Consider the following 18,141-nt stretch of genomic DNA (forward strand, 5'->3'; position numbering starts at 1 on the left):
GCAGCCAGAAAGGCTGGTCCTCGTAGGACACTGCCAGCGGACTGGGTATATCTGCTTCCCGATCTTCTCACCTGAGTGCTACTGATTCCAGCTTTGACGGCTACACTCTACTCAACCGGAACAGTAAGTTGAACCTCAACTCATGGCACTTTGTGAAAGTGTTGAGAACTAGAGCTCAGTTGTTTGGCCCGCCACCACTGTCCATCCAGCACTATTGACGGCACTGACTACATCTGGCTCTAATTAATCCACGCTTGTGTTCAACCCAAAGACCTCTGCCTGGAACACTCAGAATGAGGTTCTGAATTATTGGAACATAGGAGCGTTTCACTGCTTTCAATGCTTCTCAGGTAGAATTCCAGAATGTTGGTGCCGTCAGGCCTCCTTCTCTTCCGGGTGAACATCTCCTTGTAAATCCCCCGTGGTTTCTTGTACACCCGTGAAATTTGGCCAGGTTATGCAGTTTGCAATGCTGCACAATTACGCCTGCGTAGCTCTGAAGCGGTTGCAAACATTCAGGCGTGGCAGCCAGATAGGCTGGTTCCCGTAGGACACTCCCAGCGGACTGGGTATATCTGCTTCCCATTCTTCTCAACTGGGTGTTACTGATTCCAGCTTTGACGGCTACACTCTACTCAACTGGAGCAGTAAGGTGAACCTCAACTTGGGGCACTTTGTGAAATTGTTGAGAACTAGAGCTCAGTTGTTTGGCCCGCCACCACTGTCCATCCAGCACTATGAAAGTCACTGCATATATCTGTCTCTAATAAGTCCACGGTTGTGTTCAGCCGAATGACCTCTGTCCCGAACACTCAGAATGAGGTTCTGAGTTACAGTAACATAGGAGAGTTTCACTGCTTTCATGCTTCTCTGGAAGGATTCCGGAATCTTGCTGCCGGCATGCCTCCGGCTGTTCCGGGTGAACATCTCCTTGTAAATCCCGCGTGGTTTCTTGTACACCCGTGAAATTTGGCCAGGTTATGCAGTTTGCATTGCTGCACAATTGCGCCTGCCTAGCTCTGCCACGGTTGCAAACATTCAGGCGTGGGAGCCAGATAGGCTCGTCCCCGTAGGACACTGCTAGCGGACTGGGTATATCTGCTTCCCGTTCTTCTCACCTGAGTGCTACTGATTCCAGCTTTGACGGCTACATTCTACTTAACCGGACCAGTTAGTTGAACCTCAAATTATGGCCCTTTGTGAAAGTGTTGACAACTAGAGCTCAGTTGTTTGGCACGCCACCACTTTCCATCCAGCACTATGGACGGCACTGCCTACATCTGTCTCTAATTAGTCCACGGTCGTGTTGAGCCGAATGACCTCTGCTGGGAACACTCAGAATGAGGTTCTGAGTTATATCAACATAGTAGCGTTTCAATGCTTTCTAGGCTTCTTAGGAAGGATTACCGAATATTGCTGCCGGCAGGCCTCCGGCTGTTCCGGGTGAACATCTCCTCGTAAATCCCCCGTGGTGTTTTGTACACCCGTGAAATTTGGCCAGGTTATGCAGCTTGCATTGCTGCACAATCATGCCTGCCTAGCTCTGCCGCAGTTGCAAACATTCAGGCGTGGCAGCCAGATAGGCTGGTTCCCGTAGGACACTGCCAGCGGACTGGGTATATCTGCTTTCCGTTCTTTTCACCTGAGTGCTACTGATTCCAGTTTTGACGGCTACACTCTATTAAACCGGAGCAGTAAGTTGAACCTCAATTTATGGCACTTTGTGAAAGTGTTGAGAACTAGAGCTCAGTTTTTTGGCTCACCACCACTGTCCATCCAGCACTCTGGACGGCACTGCCTACATCCGGCTCTAATTAGTCCACCATTGTGTTCAGCAGAATGACCTCTGCCGGGAACACTCAGAATGAGGTTCAGAGTTATTGCAACATTTGAGTGTTTCACTGTTTTCAAGGCTTCTTAGGAAGGATTCCGGAATATTGCTGCCGGCAGGCCTCCGGCTGTTCCGGGTAAACATTTCCTTGTAAATCCCCCGTGGTTTATTGTACACCCATGAAATTTGGCCAGGTTATGCAGTTTGCATTGCTGCACAATTGCGCCTGCCTAGCTCTGCCCCGCTTGCAAACATTTAGGCGTGGGAGCCAGATAGACTGGTCCCCGTGGGACACTGCCAGCGGAATGGGTATATCTGCTTCCCGTTCTTGTCACCTGATTGCTACTGATTCCAGCTTTGACGGCTACACTCTACTCAACCGGAGCAGAAAGTTGAAACTCAACTTATGGCCCTTTGTGAATGTGTTGAGAACTAGAGCTCACTTGTTTGGCACGACAACACTGTCCATCCAGCACTATGGACCTCACTGCCTACATCTGCCTCTAATTTTCCATGGTTGTGTTCAGCGGAATGACCTCTACCGGGAACACTCAGAATGAGGTTCTGAGTTACTGTACCATAGGAGCGTTTCACTGCTTTCAAGGCTTCTGAGGAAGGATTCCGGAATCTTGCTGCAGGCAGGGCTCCGGCTGTTCCGGGTGAACATCTCCTTGTAAATCCCCGTGGTTTCTTGTACACTCCTGATATTTGGCCAGGTTATGCAGTTTGCATTGCTGCACAATTGTGCCTGCCTAGCTCTGGCGCGCTTGCAAACATTTAGGCGTGGGAGCCAGATAGGCTGGTGCCCGTGGGACACTGCCAGCGGAATGGGTATATCTGCTTCCCGTTCTTGTCACCTGAGTGCTACTGATTCCAGCTTTGACGGCTACACTCTACTCAACCGGAGCAGTAAGTTGAACCTCAACTTATGGCCCTTTGTGAATGTGTTGAGAACTAGAGCTCAGTTATTTGGCACGACAACACTGTCCATCCAGGACTATGGACCGCACTTCCTACATTGCCTCTAATTTTCCATGGTTGTGTTCAGCGGAATGACCTCTACCGGGAACACTCAGAATGAGGTTCTGAGTTACTGTACCATAGGAGCGTTTCACTGCTTTCAAGGCTTCTGAGGAAGGATTCCGGAATCTTGCTGCCGGTAGGGCTCCGGCTGTTCCGGGTGAACATCTCCTTGTAAATCCCCCGTGGTTTCTTGTACACTCCTGATATTCGGCCAGGTTATGCAGCGTGCATTCCTGCACAATTGTGCTTGCCTAACTCTGCCGCGGTTGCAAACATTCAGGCGTGGCAGCCAGATAGGCTGGTCCCCATAGGACACTGCCAGCCGACTGGGTATATCTGCTTCCCGTTCTACTCACCTGAGTGCTACTGATACCAGCTTTGACGGCTACACTCTACTCAACCGGAGCAGTAAGTTGAACCTCAACTTATGGCACTTTGTGAAAGTCTTGAGAACTAGAGTTCTGTTGTTTGGCACGCCACCACTGTCCATCCAGCACTATGGACGGAACTGCATACATCTGGCTCTAATTAGTCAACGGTCGTGTTCATCCCAATGACTTCTGCCTGGAACACTCAGAATGATGTTATGAGTTACGGTAACATAGGAGCGTTTCACTGCTTTCAAGGCTTCTTAGGAAGAATTCCGGGATCATGCTCCCGGCAGGACTCCGAAAGTTCTGGGTGAACATCTCCTTGTAAATCCCCCGTAGTTTCTTGTTCACCCGTGAAATTTGGCCAGGTTATGCAGTTTCCATTGCTGCCCAATTGCGCCAGCCTTGCTCTGCCGCGGTTGCAAACATTCAGGCGTGGAGCCAAATAGGCTGGTCCCCGTAGGACACTGCCAGCGGACTGGGAATATCTGCTTCCCATTCTTCCCTCCTGAGTGCTACTGATTCCAGCTTTGACGGCTACACTCTACTCAACCGGAGCAGTAAGTTGAACCTCAACTTATGGCACTTTGTGAAAGTGTTGAGAACTAGGGCTCAGTTGTTTGGCACGCCAACACTGTCCATCTAGCACTATGGACGGCACTGCATACAATTGGCTCTAATTAGTCCACGGTTGTGTTCAGCCGAATGACCTCTGCCGGGAACACTCAGAATGAGGTTGTGAGTTATGGCAACATAGGAGCGTTTCACTGCTTTCAAGGCTTCCTAGGAAGAATTCCGGAATCTTGATGCCGGCAGGCCTCTGGCTGTTCCGGGTTAACATCTTCTTGTAAATCCCCGTGGTTTCTTGTACACCCGTGAAATTTGGCCAGGTTATGCAATTTTCATTGCTGCACAATTGCGCCTGACTAGCTCTGCGGCGTTTGCAAACATTGAGGCGTGGCGGCCAGATAGGCTGGTCCCCGTAGTACACTGCAAGCGGACTGGGTATATCTGCTTCCAGATCTTCTCACCTGAGTGCTACTGATTCCAGCTTTGACGGCTACACTCTACTCAACCGGAGAAGTAAGTTGAACCTCAACTTATGGCCCTTTGTGAATGTGTTGAGAACTAGAGCTCAGTTGTTTGGCACGACAACACTGTCCATCCAGCACTATGGACCGCACTGCCTACATCTGCCTCTAATTTTCCATGGTTGTGTTCAGCGGAATGACCTCTACCGGGAACACTCAGAATGAGGTTCTGAGTTATTGTACCATAGGAGCGTTTCACTGCTTTCAAGGCTTCTGAGGAAGGATTCCGGAATCTTGCTGCCGGTAGGGCTCCGGCAGTTCCGGGTGAACATCTCCTTGTAAATCCCCCGTGGTTTCTTGTACACTCCTGATATTTGGCCAGGTTATGCAGCGTGCATTCCTGCACAAATGTGCTTGCCTAACTCTGCCGCGGTTGCAAACATTCAGGCGTGGCAGCCAGATAGGCTGGTCCCCGTAGGACACTGCCAGCCGACTGGGTATATCTGCTTCCCGTTCTACTCACCTGAGTGCTACTGATACCAGCTTTGACGGCTACACTCTACTCAACCGGAGCAGTAAGTTGAACCTGAACTCATGGCACTTTGTGAAAGTCTTGAGAACTAGAGTTCTGTTGTTTGGCACGCCACCACTGTCCATCCAGCATTATGGACGGAACTGCATACATCTGGCTCTAATTAGTCCAGGGTTGTGTTCAGCCGAATGACCTCTGCCGGGAACACTCAAAATGAGTTTCTCAGTTATTGCAACATAGGAGCATTTCACTGCTTTCAAGGCTTCTTCGGAAGAATTCCGGAATCTTGCTGGCGGCGGCCTCGGGTTGGTTCGGGTGAACATCTCCTCATAAATCCCCCGTTGTTTCTTGTCCACCAGTGAAATTTGGCCAGGTTATGCAGTTTGCATTGCTGCACAATTGTGCCTGCCTAGCTCTGCGACGGTTGCAAACATTCAGGCATGGCAGCCAGATAGGCTGGTCCCAGTAGGACAATGCCTGCGGACTGGGTATATCTGCTTCCCTTTCTTCTCACCTGAGGGCTACTGATTCCAGCTTTGACAATTACACTCTACTCAACTGGAGCAGTAAGTTGAACCCCAACTTATGGCACTTTGTGAAAGTGTTGAGAACAAGAGCTCAGTTGTTAGGCACGCCATCACTGTCTATCCAGCAATATGGACGGCACTGCATACATCTGGCTCTAATTAGTCCACGGTTGTGTTCAGACGAATGACCTCTGCCGGGAACACTCAGAATGAGGTTCAGAGTTACTGTAACATAGGAGCATTTCACTTCTTTCAAGGCTTCTTAGGAAGGATTCCGGAATCTTGCTGCCGGCAGGCCTCCGACTATTCTGGGTGAACATCTCCTTGTAAATCCCCCTTGGATTCTTTTTCACCCGTGAAATTTGGCCAGTTTATGCAGTTTACATTGCTGCACAATTGCGCATGCCTAGCTTTGCCGCGGTTGCAAACATTCAGACGTGTCAGCAAGATAGGCTGGTCCCTGTAGGAAACTGCAAGCGGACAGCGTATATCTGCTTCCAGTTCTTCTCGCCTGATTGCTACTGATTCCAGCTTTGACGGCTACACTCTACTCACCCGGAGCAGTAAGTTGAACCTCAACTTATGGCCCTTTGTGAAAGTGTTGAGAACTAGAGCTCAGTTGTTTGGCACGCCACCACTGTCCATCCAGCACTATGGACGAACTCCCTACATCTGGCTCTAATTAGTCCAGAGTTGTGTTCAGCCGAATGACCTCTGCCGGGAACACTCATAATGAGGTTCTGAATTATTGCAAAATAGGAGCATTTCACTGCTTTCAAGAGTTCTTAGGAAGTATTCCGTAATCTTGCTGCCGGCAGGCTTCCGGTTGTTCCAGGTGAACATCTCCTAGTAAATCCCCGGAGGTTTCTTGTACACCCGTGAAATTTGGACAGGTTATGCAGTTTGCATTGCTGCACCATTTTGCCTGCCTAGCTCTGCCTCATTCGCAAACATTCAGGCGTGGCAGCCAGATAGGCTGGTCCCCGTAGGACACTGCCAGCGGACTGGGTATATCTGATTCCCGTTCTTCTCCCCTGAGTGCTACTGATTCCAGCTTTGACGGCTACACAATACTCACCCGGCCCAGTAAGGTGAACCTCAACTTATGGCACTTTGTGAAAGTGTTGAGAATTAGAGCTCAGTTGTTTGGCACGCCACCACTGTCCATCCAGCACTATGGACGGCACTGTCTACATCTGCCTCTAATTAGTCCACGGTTGTGTTCAGCCCAATGACCTCTGCCGAGAACACCCAGAATGAAGTTCTGAGTTACTGCAACATAGGAGCGTTTCACTGCTTTCAAGGCTTCTTAGGAAGGATTCCGTAATCTTGCTGCCGGCAGGCCTCTGGTTGTTCCAGGTGAACATCTCCTAGTAAATCCCCCTAGGTTTCTTGTACAAACGTGAAATTTGGCCAGGTTATGCAGTTTGCATTGCTGCACAATGGCAACTGCCTAGCTCTGCCACGGTTGTAAACATTCAGGCGTGGCAGCCAGATGGGCTGGTCCCCGTAGGACACTGCCAGCGGAATGGGTATATCTGCTTCCCGTTCTTCTCACCAGAGTGCTACTGATTCCAGCTTTGTGGGTACACTCTACTCAATCGGAGCTGTAAGTATAACCTCAACTTATGGCACTTTGTGAAAGTGTTGAGAACTAGAGCTCAGTTGTTTGGCACGACACCACTGTCCATCCAGCACCATGAACGGCACTGCCTACATCTGCCTCTAATTAGTCCACGGTTGTGTTCAGCCGAATGACCTCTGCCGGGAACACTCAGAATGAGGTTCTGAGTTACTGCAACATAGGAGCGTTTCACTGCTTTCAAGGCTTCTTAGGAAGAATTCTGGAATCTTGCTGCCGGCAGGCCTCCGACTGTTCCGGGTGAACATCTCCTTGTAAATCCCTTGTGGTTTCTTGTACACCAGTGAAATTTGGCCAGGTTATGCAGTTTGCATTGCTGCACAATTGTGCCTAACTAGCTCTGCGACGGTTGCAAACATTCAGGCATGGCAGCCAGATAGGCTGGTCCCGGTAGGACACTGCCAGCGGACTGGGTGTATCTACTTCCCGTTCTTCTCACCTGAGAACTACTGATTATAGCTTTGACGGCTACACTCTACTCAAATGGAGCAGTGAGTTGAACGTCAACTGATGGCACTTTGTGAAAGTTTTGAGAACTAGAGCTCAGTTTTTTGGCACGCCACCACTGTCCATCCAGCACTATGGACGTCACTGCCTACATCTGGCTCTAATTACTCCACGGTTGTGTTCAGCCGAATGACCTCTGCCGGGAACACTCAGAATGAGGTTCTGAGTTTTTGACCATAGAAGCGTTTCACTGCTTTCAAGGCTTCTTAGGAAAATTCCGGAATCTTGATGCCGGTATGACTCCGGCTGTTCCAGCTGAACATCTCCTTGTAAATCACCGGTGGTTTCTTATACACCCGTGAAATTTGGCCAGGTTATGCAGTTTGCATTGCTGCACAATTGTGCCTGCCTACCTCTCCCGGGGTTGCAAACATTCAGGCGTGGCAGCCAGATAGGCTGGTCCCCGTAGGACAATGCCAGCGGACTGGGTATATCTGCTTCCCTTTCTTCTCACCTGAGGGCTACTGATTCCAGCTTTGACAATTACACTCTACTCAACCGGAGCAGTAAGTTGAACCCCAACTTATGGCACTTTGTGAAAGTGTTGAGAACAAGAGCTCAGTTGTTAGGCGCGCCACCACTGTCTATCCAGCACTATGGACGGCACTGCATACATCTGGCTCTAATTAGTCCACGGTTGTGTTCAGACGAATGACCTCTGCCGGGAACACTCAGAATGAGGTTCAGAGTTACTGTAACATAGGAGCATTTCATTTCTTTCAAGGCTTCTTAGGAAGGATTCCGGAATCTTGCTGCCGGCAGGCCTCCGGCCGTTCTGGGTGAACATCTCCTTGTAAATCCCCCTTGGATTCTTTTTCACCCGTGAAATTTGGCCAGTTTATGCAGTTTACATTGCTGCACAATTGCGCATGCCTAGCTTTGCCGCGGTTGCAAACATTCAGACGTGTCAGCAAGATAGGCTGGTCCCCGTAGGAAACTGCCAGCGGACAGCGTATATCTGCTTCCCGTTCTTCTCGCCTGATTGCTACTGATTCCAGCTTTGACGGCTACACTCTACTCAACTGGAGCAGTAAGTTGAACATCAACTTATGGCCCTTTGTGAAAGTGTTGAGAACTAGAGCTCAGTTGTTTGGCACGCCACCACTGTCCATCCAGCACTATGGACGGCACTGCCTACATCTGGCTCTAATTAGTCCAGGGTTGTGTTCAGCCGAATAACCTCTGCCGCGAACACTCAGAATGAGGTTCTGAGTTATTGCAACATAGTAGCGTTTCATTTCTTTCAAGGCTTCTTAGGAAGAATTTCGAAATCTTGCTGCCAGCAGGCCTCGGGCTGTTCCGGGTAACATCTCCTTGTAAATCCCCCGTGGTTTCTTGTACACCCGTGAAATTTGGCCAGGTTGTGCAGTTTGCATTGCTGGACAATTTTGCCTGCCTAGCTCTTCCGCGTTTGCAAACATTCAGGCGTGGCAGCCCGATATGCTGGTCCCCGTCGGAAACTGCCAGCGGACTGGGTATATCTGCTTCCCGTTCTTCTCACCTGAGTGCTACTGATTCCAGCTTTGACGGCCCTTTGTGAAAGTGTTGAGAACTAGAGCTCAGTTGTTGGCACGCCACCACTGTCCATCCAGCAGTATGGACGGCACTGCCTACATCTGGCTCTAATTAGTCCACGATTGTGTTCAGCCGAATGACCTCTGCCGGGAACACTCAGAAAGAGGTTCTGAGTTATTTCAACATAGGAGCGTTTCACTGCTTTCAAGGCTTCACATTAAGATTTCCGGAATCTTGTTGCCGGATGGCCTCCGGCTGTTCAGGGTGAACATCTCCTTTTAAATCCCCCATGGTTTCTTGTACACCCGTGATATTTGGCCAGGTTATGCAGCGTGCATTGCTGCACAATTGCGTCCGACTAGCTCTGCAGCATTTGCAAACATTCAGGCGTTGTAGCCAGATAGGCTGGTCCCCGTAGGACACTGCCAGCAAACTGGGTATATCTGATTCCCGTTCTTCTCACCTGAGTGCTACTGATTCCAGCTTTGACGGCTACACTCTACTCAACCGGAGCAGTAAGATGAACCTCAACTTATGGCCCTTTGGGAAAGTGCTGGGAACTAGAGCTCAGTTGTTTGGCATGCCACCACTGTCCATCCAGCACTATGGACGGCACTGCCTACATCTGGCTCTAATTAGTCCACGGTTGTGTTCAGCCGAATGACCTCTGCAGGGAACACTCAGAACGAGGTTATGAGTTACTGCAACATAGGAGCGTTTCAGTGCTTTCAAGGCTTCTTAGGAAGAATTCCGGAATGTTGTTGCCGGCAGGCCTCAAGCTGTACGGTGTGAACATCTCCTTGTAAATCCTCCGTGGTTTCTTGTACACCCGTGAAATTTGGCCAGGTTATGCAGTTTGCATTGGTGCACAATCATGCTAGCCTAGCTCTGCCGCACTTGCAAACATTCAGGCGTGGCAGCCAAATAGGCTGGTCCCCGTAGGACAATGCCATGGGTCTGTGTATATCTGCTTCCCGTGCTTGTCTCCTGAGTGCTACTGATTCCAGCTTTGACGGCTACACTCTACGCAACCGGAGCAGTAAGTTGAACCTCAACTGATGGCACTTTGTGAAAGTGTTGAGAACTAGAGCTCAGTTGTTTGGCACGCCACAACTGTTCATCCAGCACTATGGACGGCACTGCCTACATCTGGCTCTAATTAGTCCACGTTTGTGTTCAGCCGAAATACCTCTGCCGGGAACACTCAGAATGAGGTTCTGAGTTATTGCAACATAGGAGCGTTTCACTGCTTTCAAGGCTTCTTAGGAAGAATTCAGGAATCTTGCTGCAGCCAGGCCTCTGGCTGTTCCGGGTGAACATCTCCTGGTAAATCCCCCTTGGTTTTTTGTACACCCGTAAAATATGCCACAGTTGCAAACATTCAGGCGTGACAGCCACATAGGCTGGTCCCCATAGGACACTTCCAGTAGAGTGGGTATATCTGCTTCCCTTTCTTCTCTCCTGAGTGCTACTTATTCCAGCTTTGACGGATACATTCTACTAAACCGGAGCAGTAAGTTTAACCTCAACTTATGGCACTTTGTGAAAGTGTTGAGAACTAGAGCTCAGTTGTTTGGCACGCCAACACTGTCCATCCAGCACTATGGACTGCACTGCCTACATCTGGCTCTAATTAGTCCACGGTTGTGTTCAGATGAATGACCTCTGCCTGGAACTTTCAGAATGAGGTTCTGAGTTACTGTAACATAGGAGCATTTCACTTATTTCAAGGCTGCTTAGGAAGGATTCCGGAATCTTGCTGCCGGCAGGCCTCCGGCTGTTCCGGGTGAACATCTCCTTGTAAATCCCCCGTGGTTTCTTTTACACCCGTGAAATTTGGCCAGGTGATGCAGTTTGCATTGCTGCACAATCGAGCCTGCCTAGCTCTGCTAAGTTGCAAACATTCAGGCGTGGCAGCCAGATAGGCTTGTCCCCGTAAGACACTGCCAGTGGACTGGGTATATCTGCTTCCCGTTCTTCTCACCTGAGTGCTACTGATTCCAGCTTTGAGGGCTACACTCTACTCACCTGGCGAAGTAAGGTGAACCTCAACTTGTGGCACGTTGTGAAAGTGTTGACAACTAGAGCCCAGTTGTTTGGCACGCCACCACTCTCCATCCACTAATATGGACGGCACTGCCTACATCTGGCTCTAATTAGTCCACGGTTGTGTTCAGCCGAATGACCTCTGCCGGGAACACTCAGAATGAGGTTCTCAGTTATTGCACCATAGGAGCGTTTCACAGCTTTCAAAGCTTCTTAGGAAGAATTCCGGAATCTTGCTGCTGGCAGGCCCCCAGCTCTTCCGGTTGAACATCTCCTTGTAAATCCCCCGTGGTTTCTTGTAAACCCGTGAAATGTGGCCAGGTTATGCATTTTGCATTGCTGCACAATTGCGCCTGCCTAGCTCTGCCGCGGTTGCAAATATTCAGGCGTGGCAGCCAGATAGGCTGGTCACCGTAGGACACTGCCAGTGGACCTGGTATATCTGCTTCCTCTCCTTCTCACCTGAGTGCTACTTATTCCCGCTTCGAAGGCTACAATCTACTCAACCGGAGCAGTAAGTTGAAACTCAACATATGGAACTTTGTGAAAGTGTTGAGAACTAGAGCTCAGTTGTTTGGCATGCCACCACTGTCCATCCAGCACTATGGACGGCACTGCCTACATCTGGCTCTAAGTAATCCACCATCGTTGTGTTCAGCCGAATGACCTCTGCCGGGAACACTCAGAATGAGGTTCTGAGTTATTGCAACATAGGACCGTTTCACTGCTTTCAAGGCTTCTTAGGAAGAATTCCCGAATCTTGCTGCCCGCAGGCCTCCGGCTGTTCCGTGTGAACATCTCCTGGTACAACCCCCGTAGTTTCTTGTACACCCGTGAAATTTGGCCAGGTTATGCAGTTTGACTTGCTGCACAATAGCGCCAGCCTAGCTCTGCCGCGGTTGGAAACATTCAGGCGTGGCAACCAGATAGGCTGGTCCCCGTAGGACACTGCCACCGGACTGGGTATATCTGCTTCCCGTTCTTCTCACCTGAGTGCTACTGATTCCAGCTTTGGCAGCTACACTCTACTCAACAGGAGCAGTAAGTTGAACCTCAACTTATAGCACTTTGTGAAAATGTTGAGAACTAGAGCTCAGTTGTTTGGCCCGCCACAACTCTCCATCCAGCACTGTGGACGGCACTGCCTACATCTGGCTCTAATTAGTCCACGGTTGTGTTCAGCCGAATGGCCTCCGCCGTGAACACTCAGAATGAGGTTCTGAGTTATTGCAACATAGGAGCGTTTCACTGCTTTCAAAGCTTCTTAGGAAAAATTCCAGAATGTTGCTGCTGGCAGGCCTCCAGCTCTTCCTGATGAACATCGGCTTGTAAATCCCCCGTGGTTTCTTGTACACCCGTGAAATTTGGCCAGGTTATGCAGTTTCCATTGCTACACAATTGCGCCTGCCTAGCTCTCCCGCGGTTTCAAACATTCAGGCTTGTTAGCCAGAGAGGCTGGTCCCCGTAAGACACTGCCATCGGACTGTGTATATCTGCTTCCCGTTCTACTCACCTGAGTGCTACTGATTCCACCTTTGATGGCTACACTCTACTCAACCGGAGCAGTAAGATGAACCTCAACTTATGGCATTTTGTGAAAGTGTTGAGAACTAGAGCCCAGTTGTTTGGCACGCCACCACTGTCCATCCAGCACTATGGACGGCACTGCTTACATCTGGCTCTAATTAGTACACGGTTGTGTTCAGCCGAAAGACTTCTGCCGGGAACACTCAGAATGAGGTTCTGAGTTATTGCAACATAGGAGCGATTCACTGCTTTCAAGGCTTCTTATGGAAAATTCCGGAATATTGCTGCTGACAAGCCTCCAGCTCTTCCGGTTGAGCATCAGCTTGTAAATCCCCTAGTGGTTTCTTGTACACCCGTGTAATTTGGCCAGGTTATGCAGTTTGCATTGCTGCACAATTGTGCCTGCCTTGCTCTGCCGCGGTTGCAAACATTGAGGCGTGGCAGCCAGATAGGCTGGTTCCGGTAGGACACTGCCAGCAGACTGGGTATATCTGCTTCCCGATATTCTCAGCTGAGTGCTACTGATTCCAGCTTAGACGGCTACACTCTACTCAACCGCAGCAGTGAGTTGAACCTCAACTGATGGCACTTTGTGAAAGTGTTGAGAACTAGAGCTCAGTTGTTTGGCACGCCACCACTGTCCATTCAGCACTATGGACGGCACTGCCTACATCTGGCTCTAATTAGTCCACGGTTCTGTTCAGCCGATTGACCTCTGCCGGGAACAATCAGAATGAGGTTCTTAGTTATTACAACATAGGAGGGTTTCACTGCTTTCAAGGCTTCTTAGGAAAAATTCCAGAATGTTTCTGCTGACAGGCCTCCAGCTCTTCCGGTTGAACATCAGCTTGTAAATCCCCCGTGGTTTCTTGTACACCCGTGTAATTTGGGCAGGTGATGCAGTTTGCATTGCTGCACAATTGCGCCTGCCTAGCTCTGCCGCGGTTGCAAACATTCAGGCGTGGCCACCAGATAGGCTGGTCCCCGTAGGACACTGCCAGTGGACTGGGTATATCTGTTTCCCGTTCTTCTCACCTGAGTGTTACTGATTCCAGCTTTGACGGCTACACTCTACTCAACCGGCGCAGTAAGTTCAACCTTAACTTATGGCACTTTATGAAATTGTTGAGAACTAGAGCACAGTTGTTTGGCACGCCACCACTGTCCATCCAGCACTATGAACTGCACTACCTACATCTGGCTCTAATTAGTCCACGGTTGTTTTCAGCCGAATGACCTCTGTCGGGAACACTCAGAAAGAGTTTCTGAATTATTGCAACATAGTAGCGTTTCACTGCTTTCAAGGCTTCTTCGGAAGAATTCCGGAATCTTGCTGACGGCCAGCCTCCGGCTTTTCCGGGTGAACATCTCCTTGTAAATCCCCCGTGGTTTCTTGTAAACCCGTGAAATTTGGTCAGCTTATGCAGTTTGCATTGCTGCACAATTGCGCCTGCCTAGTTCTGCCGCGGTTAGAAACATTCAGGCGTGGCAGCCAGATAGGCTGGTCCCCGTAGGACACTGCCACCGGACTGGGTATATCTGCTTCCCGTTCTTCTCACCTGAGTGCTACTAATTCCAGCTTTGGCAGCTACACTCTACTCAACAGGAGCAGTAAGTTGAACCTCAACTTATAGCACTTTGTGAAAATGTTGAGAACTAGAGCTCAGTTGTTTGGCCCGCCACAACTCTCCATCCAGCACTATGGACGGCACTGCCTACATCTGGCTCTAATTAGTCCACGGTTGTGTTCAGCCGAATGGCCTCTGCCGGGAACACTCAGAATGAGGTTCTGAGTTATTGCAACATAGGACCGTTTCACTGTTTCAAGGCTTCTTAGGAAAAATTCCAGAATGTTGCTGCTGGCAGGCCTCCAGCTCTTCCTGACGAACATCGGCTTGTAAATCCCCCGTGGTTTCTTGTACACCCGTGAAATTTGGCCAGGTTATGCAGTTTCCATTGCTGCACAATTGCGCCTGCCTAGCTCTGCCGCGGTTGCAAACATTCAGGCGTGTCAGCCAGATATGCTGGTCCCCGTAAGACACTGCCAGCGGACTGCGTATATCTGCTTCCTGTTCTTCTCACCTGAATGCTACTGATTCCAGCTTTGATGGCTACACTCTACTCAACCGGAGCAATAAGATGAACGTCAACTTATGGCACTTTGAGAAAGTGTTGAGAACTAGAGCTCAGTTGTTTGGCATGCCACCACTGTCCATACAGCACTATGGACGTCAGGGCCTACCTCTGGCTCTAATTAGTCCATGGTAGTCTTCAGCCGCATGACCCCTGCCAGTAACACTCAGAATGAGTTTCTGAGTTATTGCAACATAGGTGCGTTTCACTGCTTTCAAGGCTTCTTCAGAAGAAATCCGAAATCTTGCTGGCGGCAGGCCTCCGGCTGTTCCGGGTAAACATCTCCTTGTAAATCCCCCGTGGTTTCTTGAACACCCGTGAAATTTGTCCAGGTTATGCAGTTTGCATTGCTGCACAATTGCGCCTGCCTAGCTCTACCTTGGTTGCAATCATTCAGGCGTGGCAGCCAAATAGTCTGGTCCCCATAGGACACTGCCAGCGGACAGGGTATATCTGCCTCCCGTTCTCACCTGAGTGCTACTGACTCCAGCTTTGACGGCTACACTGTACTCAACAGGAGCAGTAAGTTGAACCTCAACTGATGGCAATTTGTGAAAGTGTTGAGAACTAGAGCTCAGTTGTTTGGCCCGCCACCACTGTCCATCCAGCACTATGGACGGCACTGCCTACCTCTGGCTCTAATTATTCCACGGTTGTGTTCAGCCGAATGACCTCTGCCGGGAACTCAGAATCATTTTCTGAGTTATTGCAACATAGGAGCATTTAACTGCTTTCAAGGCTTCTTAGGAAGAATTCCGGAATATTTCTACCGGGAGGCCTCCAGCTGTTCCGGGTGAACGTCTCCTATTAAATCCCCCGTGGTTTCTTGTACACCTGTGAAATTTGGCCAGGTTATGCAGTTTCCATTGCTGCACAATTGCGCCTGACTAGCTCTGCCGCAGTTGCAAACATTCAGGCGTGGCAGCCAGATAGGCTGGTCCCCGTAGGACACTGCCAGCAGACTGGGTATATCAGCTACCCGTTCTTCTCACCTGAGTGCTACTGATTCCAGCTTTGACAGCTACACTCTACTCAACCGCAGCAGTACGCTGAACTTCCACTTATGGCACTTTGTGAAAGTGTTGAGAACTAGAGCTCAGTTGTTTGGCACGCCACCACTGTCCATCCAGCACTATGGAGGGCACTGCTTACATCTGGCTCTAATTAGTCCATGGTTGTGTTCAGCAGAATGACCACTGCCAGGAACACTCAGAATGAGGTTCTGAGTTACTGCAACATAGGAGCGTTTCACTGCTTTCAAGGCTTCTTAGGAAGAATTCCGGAATCCTGCTGCTGTCAGTCCTCCGGCTGTTTCGGGTGAACATCTCCTTGTAAATCCCCTGTGGTTTCTTGTACACCCGTGAAGTTTGGCCAGGTTATGCAGTTTGCATTGCTGCACGATTGAGCCAGCCTAGCTCTGCCTCGGTTGCAAACATTCAGGCGTGGCAACCAGATAGGCTGGTCCCCGTAAGACACTGCCAGTGGACTGGGTATATCTGCTTCCCATTCTTCTGACCTGAGTGCTACTGATTCCAGATTTGAAGGCTACACTCTACTCAACCGGAGCCGTAAGTTGAACCTCAACTGATGGCACTTTGTGAAAGTGTTGAGAACTAGAGCTCAGTTGTTTGTCACGCCACCACTCTCCATCCAGCACTTTGGACGTCAGGGCCTACATCTGGCTCTAATTAGTCCACCTTTGTGTACAACCAAATGACCTCTGCCGGGAACACTCAGAATGAGGTTCTGAGTTATTGCAACATAGGACCGTTTCACTGCTTTCAAGGATTCTTAATAAGAATACTGGAATCTTGCTGCCCGCAGGACTCCAGGAGTTGCGGGTGAACATCCCCTTGTAAATCCCCCGTGGTTTCTTGTACACCCGTGAAATTTGGCCAGGTTATGCAGTTTGCATTGCTGCACGATTGCGCCAGCCTAGCTCTGCCTCGGTTGCAAACATTCAGGCGTGGCAACCAGATAGGCAGGTCCCCATAAGACACTGCCAGCAGACTTGGTATATCTACTTCCCATTCTTCTGACCTGAGTGCTACTGATTCCAGCTTTAACGGCTACACTCTACTAAACCGGAGCAGTAAGTTTAACCTCAACTGATGGCACTTTGTGAAAGTGTTGAGAACTAGAGCTCAGTTGTTTGTCATGCCACAACTATCCATCCAGCACTATGGACGTCAGGGCCTACATCTGGCTCTAATTACTCCACCTTTGTGTACAACCAAATGACCTCTGCCGGGAACACTCAGAATGAGGTCCTGAGTTATTGCAACATAGGACCGTTTCACTGCTTTCAAGGATTCTTAGGAAGAATTCCGGAATCTTGCTGCCCGCAGGACTCCAGCAGTTCCGGGTGAACATCTCCTTGTAAATCCCCCGTGGTTACTTGTACACCCGTGAAATTTGGCAAGGTTATGCAGTTTGCATTGCTTCACAATTGCGCCAGCCTAGCTCTGCTGCGGTTGAAAACATTCAGGCATGGCAGCCAGATAGGCTGGTCCACGTAGGACACTGCCAGTGGACTGGGTATATCTGCTTCCCGTTCTTCTCACCTGAGTGCTACTGATTCCAGCTTTGAGAGCTACACTCTACTCAACCGGAGCAGTAAGATGAACCTCAACTGATGGCACTGTGTGAAAGTGTTGAGAACTAGAGCTCAGTTGTTTTGGACGCCAAAACTGTCCATCCAGCACTATGGACGGCACTGCCTACATCTGGCTCTAATTAGTCCACGGTTGTGTTCAGCCAAATGACCTCTGCCGGGAACTCAGAATCAGTTTCTGAGTTATTCCAACATAGGAGCATTTAACTACTTTCAAGGCTTCTTAGGAAGAATTCCGGAATATTGCTACCGGGAGGCCTCCAGCTGTTCCGGGTGAATGTCTCCTTTTAAATCCCCCGTGGTTTCTTGTACACCCGTGAAATTTGGCCAGGTTATGCAGTTTCCATTGCTGCACAATTGCGCCTGCCTAGTTCTGCCGCAGTTGCAAACATTCAGGCCTGGCAGCCAGATAGGCTGGTTCCCATAGGACACTACCAGCGGACTGGGTATATCGGCTTCCCGTTCTTCTCACCTGAGTGCTACTGATTCCAGCTTTGACGGCTAAACTCTAGTCAACCGCAGCAGTACGCTGAACCTCCACTTATGGCACTTTGTGAAAGTGTTGACAACTAGAGCTAAGTTGTTTGGCACGCCACCACTGTCCATCCAGCACTATGGACGGCACTGCGTACATCTGGCTCTAATTAGTCCATGGTTGTGTTCAACCTAATGACCTCTGCCGAGAACACTCAGAATGAGGTTCTGAGTTACTGCAACATAGGAACCTTTCACTGCTTTCAAGGCTTCTTAGGATGAATTCCGGAATCTTGCTGCCGGAAGGCCTCCGGCGGTTCCGGGTGAACATCTCCTTGTAAATCCTCCGTTGTTTATTGTACCCCCAT

Source organism: Dipodomys merriami, unplaced genomic scaffold, assembly GCF_024711535.1.
Source record: "Dipodomys merriami isolate MVZ:Mamm:240054 unplaced genomic scaffold, mDipMer1.0.p SCAF_423, whole genome shotgun sequence".
Lineage (NCBI taxonomy): Eukaryota > Metazoa > Chordata > Mammalia > Rodentia > Heteromyidae > Dipodomys > Dipodomys merriami.